The sequence below is a fragment of the Carassius carassius genome, chromosome 16, assembly GCF_963082965.1.
Source record: "Carassius carassius chromosome 16, fCarCar2.1, whole genome shotgun sequence".
Lineage (NCBI taxonomy): Eukaryota > Metazoa > Chordata > Actinopteri > Cypriniformes > Cyprinidae > Carassius > Carassius carassius.
Window position 1 is genome coordinate 8,077,973 of NC_081770.1, and position 13,210 is coordinate 8,091,182.

A 13,210-nucleotide genomic window follows, 5' to 3' on the forward strand; every position below is an offset into this window, starting at 1 on the left:
CAAACGTTTCGAGTTGTTGACACACCAGGGCTTAGAAACAGCTATGTTTGCATGCACATTTTAGGTCGTACTGAATTAATATCGATTGATGAATCTGTTTGTAGTGTTTACATAAACGCTAAATAAAGTGATCGGGTTGATGTACGCGTTATATAACAAGCCTTAAAATCGGATTTTTTTTTTATGTGTGTACACTGCACACCTAGTGAAAGTGAAAGTAAACAATCTCCTACACGATTATTTATTTGTTTTTAAAAGTAGAATTAATATTTACTTGCCCACTGGGCAAAGTTATGTCCAGTTGACGTCCATTGGACGTCTTTTTATGTCTTTGCAGACGTTGAAAAGACGTCCACTGAGGAGCCAGAATGAAAGTTTTTATGACGTCTTTTTTGACGTCTTCTGTACGTCTGATTTAGACGTTCACAGAACCTCCTTACAAGGTTAAAAACTAGTTCAAAAGTGGTCAGTGGAAATATCTCAACATCATTTAAGGTTCATTTAGGCATAATTTATACTGTTTCGGGACCAAATCAACAGTCTCAGGATGCATTAGATTTAGACTCGTGTTATTTCAATGTAATTTTCAGACACTGTGTTTGTCCTAAAATCAAGAAAATAAAATAATATTCATGAAATAACTGACGATTGAGCATGTGGTAAAATCAACTGCAAATCAAATAAATTTTATCTCTGAAGATCTCAGCAGAGGAGGATCAAACATCTCCACAAACATGGAATCATTAGATTGACTTTATTTCTGTCAGACATCTAGAGAAGCTCTTATTGAGAATTAACAGAGGTTTAAATGTTGATATTTGATTCATTTGAAGTCACCATTGTGGTGGACAGACTTCAATACCACGACTTGGGTGCCCTTGAGCAAGGCACTGAACCCCCAACTGCTCCCCGGGCGCCGCAGCATAAATGGCTGCCCACTGCTCCGGGTGTGTGCTCACAGTGTGTGTGTGTGTGTGTGTGTGTGTGTGTGTGTGTTCACTGCTCTGTGTGTGTGCATTTCGGATGGGTTAAATGCAGAGCACAAATTCTGAGTATGGGTCACCATACTTGGCTGAATGTCACTTAACTTTCACTTTCACTTTCAGTGTTTGGTTTAGTTGGGATCTTGGTCCTCATTCTTCTTGTGTTAGCTTGTCTCTGGCTGTTATAACTGTGTGTTTGTGAAACACTGTTGTTGTAGCAAAGAAAGACACATTTAAGAGAGCTCAGGTGTTATCAGCTCTTTGTTGGTGATAATAAAGTCATCACATTACAAGTATCTGAGGTCATGAAATAAGTGTTGTTTTGTTTGCATATATCTCCTAAACCTTTTGACTCTGCAGTACAGGCACCAAGAGCAAAATACTTATTTTCAAGTTGGACAAAAAGCCTACGTTTGAATTTGAAATATTTTGCGCAGAAGCATCATGTACTCACACACAGACATCAAGATTTAGCATATGCATCACAACAATGGTGACAATCAAAACAAACAAAACTGCTTCATAGCTCAAACTCATCCTTATTTTCCAGACTTTTTTGTTTTAATTGTCACCATTGATGTGATGCATTTCCACAATCTTGATGTCTGTGTGTGACTACCTGATGTGTTTCTTAAAAATAAGTGCATTCTTTTTTTACTATAAGGTGTCTGTCCATGAAAATAAATACACAGTTGCAACAAAACATTAATAACTTATTGTGCTATAGTTTAATCAACATTAAAAGCAAGATGATAACACTTGAACTCACTGCTCTCTGCCACAATAAAAGTGTTTTATAACACACAGTTAAAACAGCCAGAGACAAGCTAACACAAGAAGTATGAGGACCAAGATCCCAACTAAACCAAACACTGTCCACCACAATGGTGACTTCAAATGATGTTGATGTAAATGATGTAAATTGATCCTCCTCTGCTGAGATCTTCAGAGATTTAATGTCTCAATCATCAGTTATTTCATTATTTCATGAAGATTATTTTATTTTCTTGATTTTAGGACAAACACAGTGTCTGGAAATTACATTGAAATAACACGAGTCTAAATCTAATGCATCCTGAGACTGTTGATTTGGTACCGAAACAGTATAAATTAAATTAAATGATGTTGAAAATATTTCCGCTGACCACTTTTGAACTAGTTTTTAACCTTGTAAGGAGGTTCTGTGAACGTCTAAATCAGACGTACAGAAGACGTCGAAAAAAGACGTCATAAAAACTTTCATTCTGGCTCCTCAGTGGACGTCTTTTCAATGTTTGCAAAGACATAAAAAGACGTCCACTGGACGTAACTTTGCACAGTGGGTGTTTATGGATAAAACTGTCAGGCTAAGCTGAGTTCATCTATCACTTACCAATAGGAACATATTGATATTACCTGGAATCTCTCACATATAATTATTTTAAGTGTTATGTCCAAAAATTGTATATAGTATACAGAAGTATAAGAATACAGAAAATACAGCTTAAATCAAATAAATATTAAAATAAACTACAACTCATTGTTTTTAATGCATCGTGCTTTAATGCAAGATATTTGAAAAAAAAAAAATTAATATGCTGTAACATACACATTCAGTTGATCAGCAGTTTCTAGCCATACAGCTTTTCTCACTGGTTCTATGACAGTTAAACTTTATGGTTATTAGTAGAACATTACAAATTAAAATCACTGAATTAAAAAATTAAATAAATAACATAACAGACTTTATTTTATATGATAAGAGGAATACAAGTAAATGTATTTGAGCTAGTAATTAGGGCTGTATTAGCTTACATTTGATTTACACTTGCTGCTATCCTAAAAAATGCACTTAGGTGCTCCAGAATTTCTTGGAAAACATGTGCAGTGACTTTGGTCAAAAAAACAATGGAACAACACCATCAGATGACACTGCACCACAAATCATCACAGACTGTGGAAACTTAACACTGGACGTTTATGAACCAGGTGTGTCAAACTGATGGCTGGAGCCCTGCAGAGTTTAGATTCAACACTAATTAAACACATCTGATTGAACTAATCAAGTCCTTCAGGCTTATTTGAAAACTACATGGTATGTGTGTTGGAGCAGGGTTAGTGCAAAACTCTGCAGGGCTCCGGACCTCCAGGAATTGAGTTTGACACCCCTGATATAAATCAACCCTAATCAAACACAGCTGAACAAGCTATTTAAGATCCTAAAGAACACTATAACGCTACAGGTAGGAGAGTTTGTTAAGGGTTGGAGCGGAACTTTGCAGGACAGTGGCCCTTTGGGACAGAAACTGCCCATCCCTGACCTATATCATAACTTCACAAGCTAATATGTTAACTTATAGGTGGAGGGGGTGCACTGTTCAGACAATACGGATTCTGGCAGTGAAACCACAGCTCTGTGTCCTGTGTCTTTAATTTACACTTCTGAGTTTGCACTAACATATAATATGGTAGAGAAATTAGTAGCATAGTTGGCGTTCTGTCCGGAGGGAGGGCTCCAAGCTCAGGAGAGATTTGGAGGTAATAACGGTAGATAACAGTGAGACCAGCACCTTTGCCATGCAGTTTTGGTCTGGACAAATGCTTATATCCATACGGCACGAGTATGTTTGTATGAGGCAGATGAATTTGAGGACGAGGTTAGATGACAGTTAAAGCTGCAGTAGGTAACTTTTGTAAAAATATATTTTTTACATATTTGTTAAACCTGTCATTATGTACTGACAGTAGAATATGTGAGAGATAATCTGTGAAAAAAATCAAGCTCCTCTGGCTCCTCTCAGTGGTCCTATTGCCATTTGCAGAAAATACATCGCTCCCGTTAAAGAGCATATTGCAGGTTAGAAGACCCAACGAGTCAATGTATAGAAAAATAATGTAGGAACTAGATTTTCTTAAAAAAAAAAATTATAAATACGCTACAGTGGCTTCTGGAGTCGTTTTTGTGATAAAATTTTACTTCCGCATCTGAAAATGGGCGTGACGGGCGTGACGTAGCAAGAGGGAGAGCGGTCGATTCAAACAACAGGGGGAAAAATGGACCGCAATGACGTTTCAGACGCTGAGGAAATTGTTCATACTTACTTGTATGACGGACCACAGCCATACAATTATGAACCTGCTAGGCTGCCAAGAGAGCAGGGACAGGCCAGGATTAATGTTAGACAGAACAACGGTCAGAGTAGACAAATTGAGTTGTGGTGTGAGGAGAACCAGTGGAGAACAGGGCAGGTGTCTTGGTGAGAGACCAGTGTTAGCTTATAGATACACGTTCGCTAACGATATAAACTGTGCTCACAATATTGTACAGATTATTACCATCGTATAACAGTTAATAGCAAATATATTATTGGTCATCTGGGCGTATTGGAACTTACAATAACAGAAACTAAGCTTTGATCAGGCGTTTGTCATGCTCATTAATATCCGTCCAGACTTACGTTACGTGATATAACTTAGCAGTTTCTCATCGAGACAGAGATATTTTTATTCCTGATACAATTTTTTGTTCCATAGGTGCATGTGTGGGAAATGCGAGGCAATGTTTAAAGCTGAGGAAAGTCAGTGTTGCAGGGAGGTGGATGCCTACTGGGCCTTAGTGGAAAATGTCACACCCAGACTTGATGTGCAGTGCCTGACTCTGCACCCAGGTTTCGAGGCTTGCTGTCTGAACCCATATGTGCTACAGATAGCCTATATGCACTTCAGACAGGAGCATGGACCTCTCCAGGCCAGCAGACATGAGTATGTTTATGGTAGAGATAATTTATTACTTTTGAGCTAAAAAGACATGTTCTAAGCGATCTCACGCGTTTTTTAGGCCAAAACATTTTTCACATACCGCAAACATCTATATCTCCTCACCATCCGCTAGCTGCCTGTCCCCTGAACACAAACGCAGCTAAAACATATATCACACTATTTGATGCCATTGGTATAAGACTATCAATATTGATATTTCTTCCATGTCTCAAGGCAATACCGCTACACTGCATACCGACAGGTTGTCCGCTGGGCCTATGGCATTCTGGGCAGGCACATCAGGAAGCCCTTACCTGCATGTGTTGTGTCAGCCATTAGAAGACAGTTTCCAGAGGAAGGAGGACTCTATAAAGGTTTTGAATGGCTCAATTTTGTTGACAATCAATAGAAAATAAACAAATCACAAATTGTTGTATAAAACTTTTTATGATCATATATACAATTTAACAATCTTTCGGGGTATCACACTAAGATTTCGTTAACGTGTTAAATCGTGAATGCTGTGTTATATACACGCCAACAGCCTCATCCTTGTTGATCCTCTGGAGGGATCTGGAAAGGGGAGCAGGTGTAGTGGAAAACAAAACTGTGCTGCGTTCTCGTAGAGCCTGTGGTGACCTGGAGTATTCCTCTCTCAGAGACTCTATGAGGGCTGATGCATATGCTGGGAGAAGGAAGCAAAAGTGTAGATCACATTCATTGCTAACTCGTGGTCTGACTTGCTTAATATTTAAGAACTGACTGAAACTGCCCACCATATGATGGCTTTTCCTTAACAGGACGGACTACCCAGCCACCTTTGCGGAACCTTGGGTAGCGAACCACATAACACGCCTCACCATCACTGGTTTCAGCAACTTCATCTGCTGCCATTGTGGTTGAAATGCAGGGCTGCCAAGAGAAGTCTGTAGAAAAAAAAGTCATTTTACCCATTACAAGTTGTGCATATGTAAATAAACCCAGAAGTAAAAAACTGGGGAAAAAAGCATTGCTTACTGCAAATTTAATGAAATTTGGGCTGCTGTGTTAGACTGCATTAGTTTCAGAAAGTACTCATTCTTTCACATCACACACTTACCTGCTGTACATCCCAAGAAAGGAGAACCCAGTGTGCTTTGGTGCAAAGTGCAGGATAAGGGAGTGAAATGCCTCCAGTGAAAAAGTCTGATGCTGTGGGGACAACTGCCGAACATCCTTTACCAGCGCTGTTCTAGTAGCTACACTCTCCAGTTTAACTGCTACAGTTGATCCTGCATAAACAAACATTTTGTTTTTAAGATGAGTCATGAGTGTATGACCACAATGAGGTGGGATTTTTTACAGACAACTTCATTATAAAGAAAAACAACACATCTAAAAAATAATTTATCATAATCTGTGACAAAAATGCTATTATAAACTACATTAGTGGATAAATCAGCAGTAAAATTTAATCTAGAAAAATCTGAACATTTAGGGAAGAAAAAAAATAATTTAGTGGGAAACAAATAAGAGACAATAAGTTTAACACCTAATCTGGTAAAACTTTACCCATTGCTCTTTGCATTGTTGTAAAATACATTAATAAAAAATTATTTTATAGCCTACTATAAAAAATTATGTATAGCACAGCTGTTTAATGAGTCGCTGTATTATGATATGAAAGGCTCCAATACAGTGCGGCACAAAGCGCTTATACGATACCCGATCTGGCAAAAATGGCAGTATCGAATCCGATACTCAGCATAGGCATCGGCTTGGGCATCCCTAATAAACAGTATTTTGTACCTGGTTCCAGCCATTCCTTGTTCCTTGCTTCGCCCTCCAGAGGTGGATGTGCACAGCAGGGAAACGTAGGAGTGCCATGTTCGTGGATGTCCTGAACGTGGTTGACCATGCTCTTCCACTTGGCCTCCATCACATCTGCATCTCCATTAGGAGTGGAAGCGGCAGTCCAGTAGAGGTGGTTAATAACAGCTGGCCTCCACAGCTTCAGTTCTTCACACTCCCTCTCCTTTGCAGCAGCATCCAATGCTTTCCCTAGACCTGTTTCACAACAGAAACACAAAATGTTAAAAAGGAAAATGTAATTAAAGACAATATAAACAAAACTACCTTCATCAAGATACATACTTTTTCCAATATGCCAGATGTCAAAGAAATGGCTTGTTCCTTTGGGACACAACTCCTCCCGCACCCACTTGGCAACCTGAAATGTTTGAAAAAACACATTGATTACAAAAACATTTGATTTTAGCTGTAAATAGAGTCAGGGGCAAGATTCATGTGCGTTTCTTCTGCCGATTTCTGTCTGTGATCAGGGCTGACACTTGCATATGTTGCTGAGTCAGAAAACTTATGCTGCGCTTTAGACCCTCTAACTCACACCAGCTGCTACTTGGGACCTCGGAGCTCTATAAAAAATATTTTGTCATCTCACTGTGTAACATTAAACAGGTGATATGTGTTTGATAATATTAACTTACCTGGACAAGTTGAAGATCTAAAACCTTGTTGATTCTGTCCTCAATCAAAGAGTATGTGCCATATTTTGCACAATGGCCAGGAGAATCTGACCTATGAATGTCAAAAACAGTTTAATTCATATGGTTAAGCACAAAAACTAATACATTAAACTATATTATCCAGTTTAGACTTGTTTTTCATTGTAATGATATAAGCTGAAGTGTGCTACCTGCAGTCACCAGACAGGATCAGTCCACCCCTCATCTCTTTCAGATCTCTGATGATCCCTGCCTGCTCATTCTGCCACGCCTGCACGATGGTTGGAATCGTGTACAAGCGCTGATAGCTCTGAGTCTCACTCGGTTCTTACTTCGGTATCCCATGTTGAACTCCATCATATCGCCGGGACGATAATCCTCTGATCTGAAGTGAACGCTACACACGACCGCGTTTTCCGAAGCCGAAGCGGAAGAGAAATCCCGTCTCTTCACCTGAAACCGCACCCAGGCACGAAAGATAGCACCGTCCTTTTTCTTGTTAGGAAACCGGTGGACTCGATGTCCTGACAGGCTGGATTTTTTGCAAGCTCCACAAACACAATAATTTACCATGACGATGATAAATTGAAATACAAAACCTACTGAAAACACACTGACTCACGACCGCTCTTACTGAATACCAACCTACTCTGCACTGAGCAGCGGCAGCGCACAGCAGCACACGTCTCCCTCTTGTGACGTAAAATGACGCGATGTTGGAAAAAAAAGCGTTTTTTACGAGCAGTCAAAGAAACGCTCACTTTATCTACTAAATTGGTGTCCTTATGTCATTTTAAACCATTTTAAATCCTGCATTATCTTTTTATATGGTATTTTCATACACGGTTAAATATTAATTTAGATTTTTTTTTAACCTGCAATATGCTCTTTAAGAAACAACCAATCGGGGCCCATTTCCCCAAAACGTTCTTATCGCTAAGTAGTTCTTAAACTATTCCTTAACCTCTCTCTTAACCTTATGGCACGGTTCCCGACACATTCGTACGCTAAGTATATCTTCTGTAAGTCATACTTTCGTAAGGTTGGTCTGGACCATTCCTAAGCTCTCTCTTAGCGTTGTTTGAGCTCAAGACGCTATAGTCTCCGCCACTGTGCAGCAGTCTTTAGACATCAGCGCAGCGCAGTACAAGTCAAACTATGGTATGACAACAATGATTTTATGTTATGGACATTTTAAGCCTAATAATAAAATATGTTCGCAATGGATACAGGCCTATTTATGAAGTTGACTTTATTTGGTATCATGGTGGTAATTAGCCTAGGCTATTTTGTAATGTCAAAGCGTTTAAATTGGCAATCACTTTTGATAATTAAAATCTGGCAAACAATTTGGCCCTGAATGGCTAAGATCTATAAATGGGTAAGCATGATCGTGTCCAGTAAGCGACCAACTATGGCTGTGCCGTCCTCGATATGTTAACTTAATATCCTGACGGCCAGCTAAACTTTTTCCCCACACCAAGACTCTGAAGATTCATTCTTAGTTCCACAGGTTTATTGGAGTTAAGGAAAATAGTGAAACTGCAACACACAAAAGAGCAATGACAAATAACACATGAATAAAGGCTAATTTGCACAATTACAGTTGCATTTTTGTTTGTACTCATTTTAACACTAATAAAGAAATACATGTGAACTACATTCTGGTCATTATAGCACCTTTACCGTGCAGCTTGTAACAAATGAACACGAGAGTTAGCATATGCATAGCCGACGTGAGTTCAAACCATCGGCAGATTACACTCTACAAAGTTACAATTATTGTCAAAAATAACAAATAATACTTCCAGAATAATCTCACAAAACAAAGTATACATACCGACGATGCTACGTCAGACATGAGAAGTAGACAGATGACTGAAGCACCATGGAAATAAACTCGAGCAAATCGCTGAAAAGCACATGAAGTGCGTGAGTATTTTCTTCCCAACTACGGATCGCGTAATAGGACATTTAACACAGCGCGATCTTAAAGTGACCATGACCTAAATACAAACACATATGAAATGCATATTTCTGGAACACATTAGAACTCTGAAATGCTGACTAAAAGTAAAGCATGTTAATGTAACTTTAAACTTAATGCGTATTTAAGTTTTCTTACTCATAACAAAACACTCCCCGCTGACGTGGAGACACGTCACCCCACAGTCCATGCACAGTCCATTTACTGTGCCTCTGGAGGTAGAAGGAGAACTATTTCATTGACTGGCCTGAGAAAGAGGCTAGTCCCGCCTGGTTTGATGATCTTCACCTCAACCTGGCGCACTTTCCCATCTTTACTAGGGAAGGCCTGTGTAATCAGTCCAAGAGGCCATTCATTCCTAGGTGCTTGACTGTTCTTAAGGAGAACAACGCTTCCAGACTGAATGTTTGGCTGAGTGGACTGCCATTTTTTGCGGGCCTGCAGTGTTGGGAGGAATTGCTTCCTCCAGCGGTCCCAGAAGGTGTTGGACAGGTGCTGAACCTGCCGCCACTGTGACCTGTAGAGGTCTGCAACTCCAAACTCACCAGCAGGAGCAGGCACAATGTTTGTCTTTTGTGTGAGAAGAGCAGCTGGTGTAAGTATGAACAAGTAATCAGGGTCCATAGTCACTGGAACAAGTGGCCTGGCGTTGATGATCGCTGCAACTTCTGCCATGAAAGTCACCAGCACTTCGTGGGTGAGCTTGTCTTTCAGCTGGAGGAACATTGCGTCCAGAATCCTCCTAGCCAGCCCTATCATTCTCTCCCATGATCCACCCCAATGGGATGCATGTGGGGGATTAAAGGACCATATGCAACCCTTGTCTGAGAGGTAAGTCTTTACAGCAGTGCTGTCAATGTTTTAGGCTATCTTCAGTTCCTTACAGGCACCAATGAAGTTTGTGCCATGGTCGGAACGAATGTATTTGACTGGCCCACGTATTGAAAGGAAGCGCCGTAGCGCATTGATGAAGCTAGAAGTGTCGAGGGATTCTATGACTTCAATGTGCACAGCTCTTATGCTCATGCACGTAAAGATCACTGCCCACCTTTTACTTTGAGCGAAGCCGCCTCTGGTCTTGCGTGAGGAGACGTTCCATGGGCCGAACACATCAAGACCCACACTGGAGAACGGAGGATCTGTTGAGAGACGATCAGCTGGCAGGTTAGCCATTTTCTGGATGCTGAGTGGAGCTCTGAGCCTTATGCATGTTATGCATTGGTGGATGATGCTGCTAACTCTTTTCTTCCCTCCGACTATCCAAAAGCCAGCTGAACGGACCGCCCCCTCAGTAAAGTGACGGCCTTGATGATGAATTTGCTCGTGGTGGTATCTGATGAGCAAAGTGGCGATGTGATGCTGGCCAGGAATAATCAGCGGAGTCTTTTCACTCTGATTGAGACTTGAATACGGTGGCCCAGTAATGCACAACACAACGACATTAAAAAAGCAAACATAAGCTCACAACACAACGACATTAAGCCACAACACAAAGACATTAACCCACAACACAACGAAATTTTCACAACACAACGAAATTAAGCCACAACACAGCGTAATTCTCACAACACAAATACATTAAGCCACAACACAACGGAAATGCTCCCGACCACTAGGGGGCAGTTGGTCTGCAGAAACGGGCAATAGACTACATATTTCCTGTGAAATCTCAGGGCGAATAAAAGAGTGCATTACCAGCTGCAAACTTTTATCCATAAACGATGAATATTACATAATATTTATACATTTTGCTATAATACGACAAATTAAGTATACCACAGCAATATAATTATTTAATGAAGAGTTCCATAGACATCTGTGAGGGTGGTTTACACAGCTATTGCTGTGACCCGTTTTGTGAGGCTCCTCAAAGGTTTTTCACACTTCTCCACTGGATGTAGAAACTCGAAATAAGTGGATTCAAATTAGTAATGTAAGATTTAAGGATTTCAACAGAACACTTCTGATACTTCAGTCTGCAGGCGCCTCTTCAAGAATGACAACAGCATGCGAATCTACAGTAGGTAAGATCTAAACCTTTATTACTATATTAACGTGCACAATGTAGGCCTATTGTGAATTTTTTAAGTGTCATTATTTATTTTTTGTCGCTGTGGTTGCCTGTTTGTTTAAAAACCTCTTCCGTGGATCAAGGCAATACCTGTTAATAGATGATTAACCCAAAAATAAAAAAATTAAGCTGTCATCATATACTCAACATTATGTCGCTGTAAACCCATATGGCTTGCTTTGTTCATTGGCATACAGAAATGTTGTAAATAATGTTACCGTCAGTCAGCTATCTAGATAGACCCCACAGAATAAATTCAGAACAGTTTAGAATGTCACGAGGGAGAATAAGCTAAAACCCCAGCTAAAATCTTTTTACAGACCTACCTTTTTTCCACTTGTATGTCAATACATTATACATTTTTAAGTATTCTTCAGGTTCAGTGTAGGCAAACAATCTTTTTACATTGTTTGGTGTGTATTTTCTGAAAACATGTCTCATCCAATCTAGATTTGAGAAGTAGATCCATTTAATGGCATTTTGGAGAGTTATTGAACCTGCATTCCACATGGTTCGTGTGACCAGAGCAAGGACAGCTACAGCGAGGAGAGAAGTTGGAATAACAAGCAATGCAATGGTAAATATTGATATTGTATTGTTTGTGACAGAGAAAAAAAATGTTATATTTATTTTCACTTTTTAATGCACATATTACATGCATGTATCATAATTATTTAACATTTATTTTGACAGTGTCAGTCTCTGCAGCCCTTCGATGAGTTCCCCCTCTTCATGGTCCACCTTTCAGTCGATCTTCCACAGAGAAATCTGGCATTACACAAAAAACTTGGGATGGATTCATTTGGTTTTATTTGTACAGACTACAATATAAAATGTAAATTAAATATTATGTAAGTGCAAATGTATGTAATTTTAATATGTTTTCTTGCTCACCAGTGTAGTGTAAACATGTAAATATCCACAATTAAATGTTTTAAACTTTGATACAGTTTTAATAGTTATGTAAAATACATACACTAATAACTATGACAGTGTAATGGTGTGTTACTATATTTTCATCAGTGGTGACATCACTGTAAACATTCTCCTGAGATGAAAAACAAAGGTATAGTGTAAATTGACCATTAAGAAAAAAAATTCACCATCATTACAAGTTGCATGCATAATGAATAGAGCCATAATCATTATGATTGTGTTTTTGTCTTTTTTCTGTTAGGGCTAATCAAATAGGCATGTTATACATTATGAATAAAAGCAAGATGTGAAAAGATGATCAATAGCAATATTAGACACGTTACTCCTAGCTTAACCACTCAGCGAGTTTCCTCTCTTGAAAACAGGACCACCATCCCACTGACAGGACCTGGCTTGACTCTCTAGGCATACCAATGGGGCGTGTTAATATTATTAATCAAAGTTTATTAATTATGTCATACATTAAAGAATTTGATAATTCTCTTCCTTACCATTGTTCTAGGTTTGTGCCAGCTCTGCTCCCTTCAGTGCAGCTCTGTACAGGAGGAACTGCACTGATTCTCACTTCTGAATAGTGTGCTGTCTGCTACAGTGCTCCAACAGTATGGATGGGAGTCCGTTAAAACAATCTGTGAAGATAATAACATTGGTTTACATATTTAATTGATTTCAGATACATTTGGAATTACTTTCAGTTGCATTTTAAATTATTACATTGTAAATTACTCTATATTTAAAATAAATTATGACAAATAATTAATATTTTATACAATGTTACAAAGATGCCAATAGACTGTAAAGAGATCAGTAATATTTCAAAGGATGTCCCTATCTCTCTTAACCATTTCTGATCTTTTTTGCTTTTTACTGAATAGCTTTATCATGCTTGTGTTGGGGATCCCTGGAAAACTGTTATATAAATGTGAACAATTAATTCAAGCTTCAGGTTACAGATAATATAATTTGAAAATATAACAATAACTGTCAGACT

At 39.0% G+C, this 13,210-nt stretch overlaps 1 protein-coding gene across 1 annotated transcript in view; it reads left to right on the forward strand.

Annotated features, from left to right (window-relative positions):
* Nucleotides 1-13,210, forward strand: part of LOC132159333 (SLAM family member 5-like) — a 110,295-nt gene that overhangs the window by 53,403 nt on the left and 43,682 nt on the right. The gene's annotated exons all lie outside the window — the stretch shown is intronic.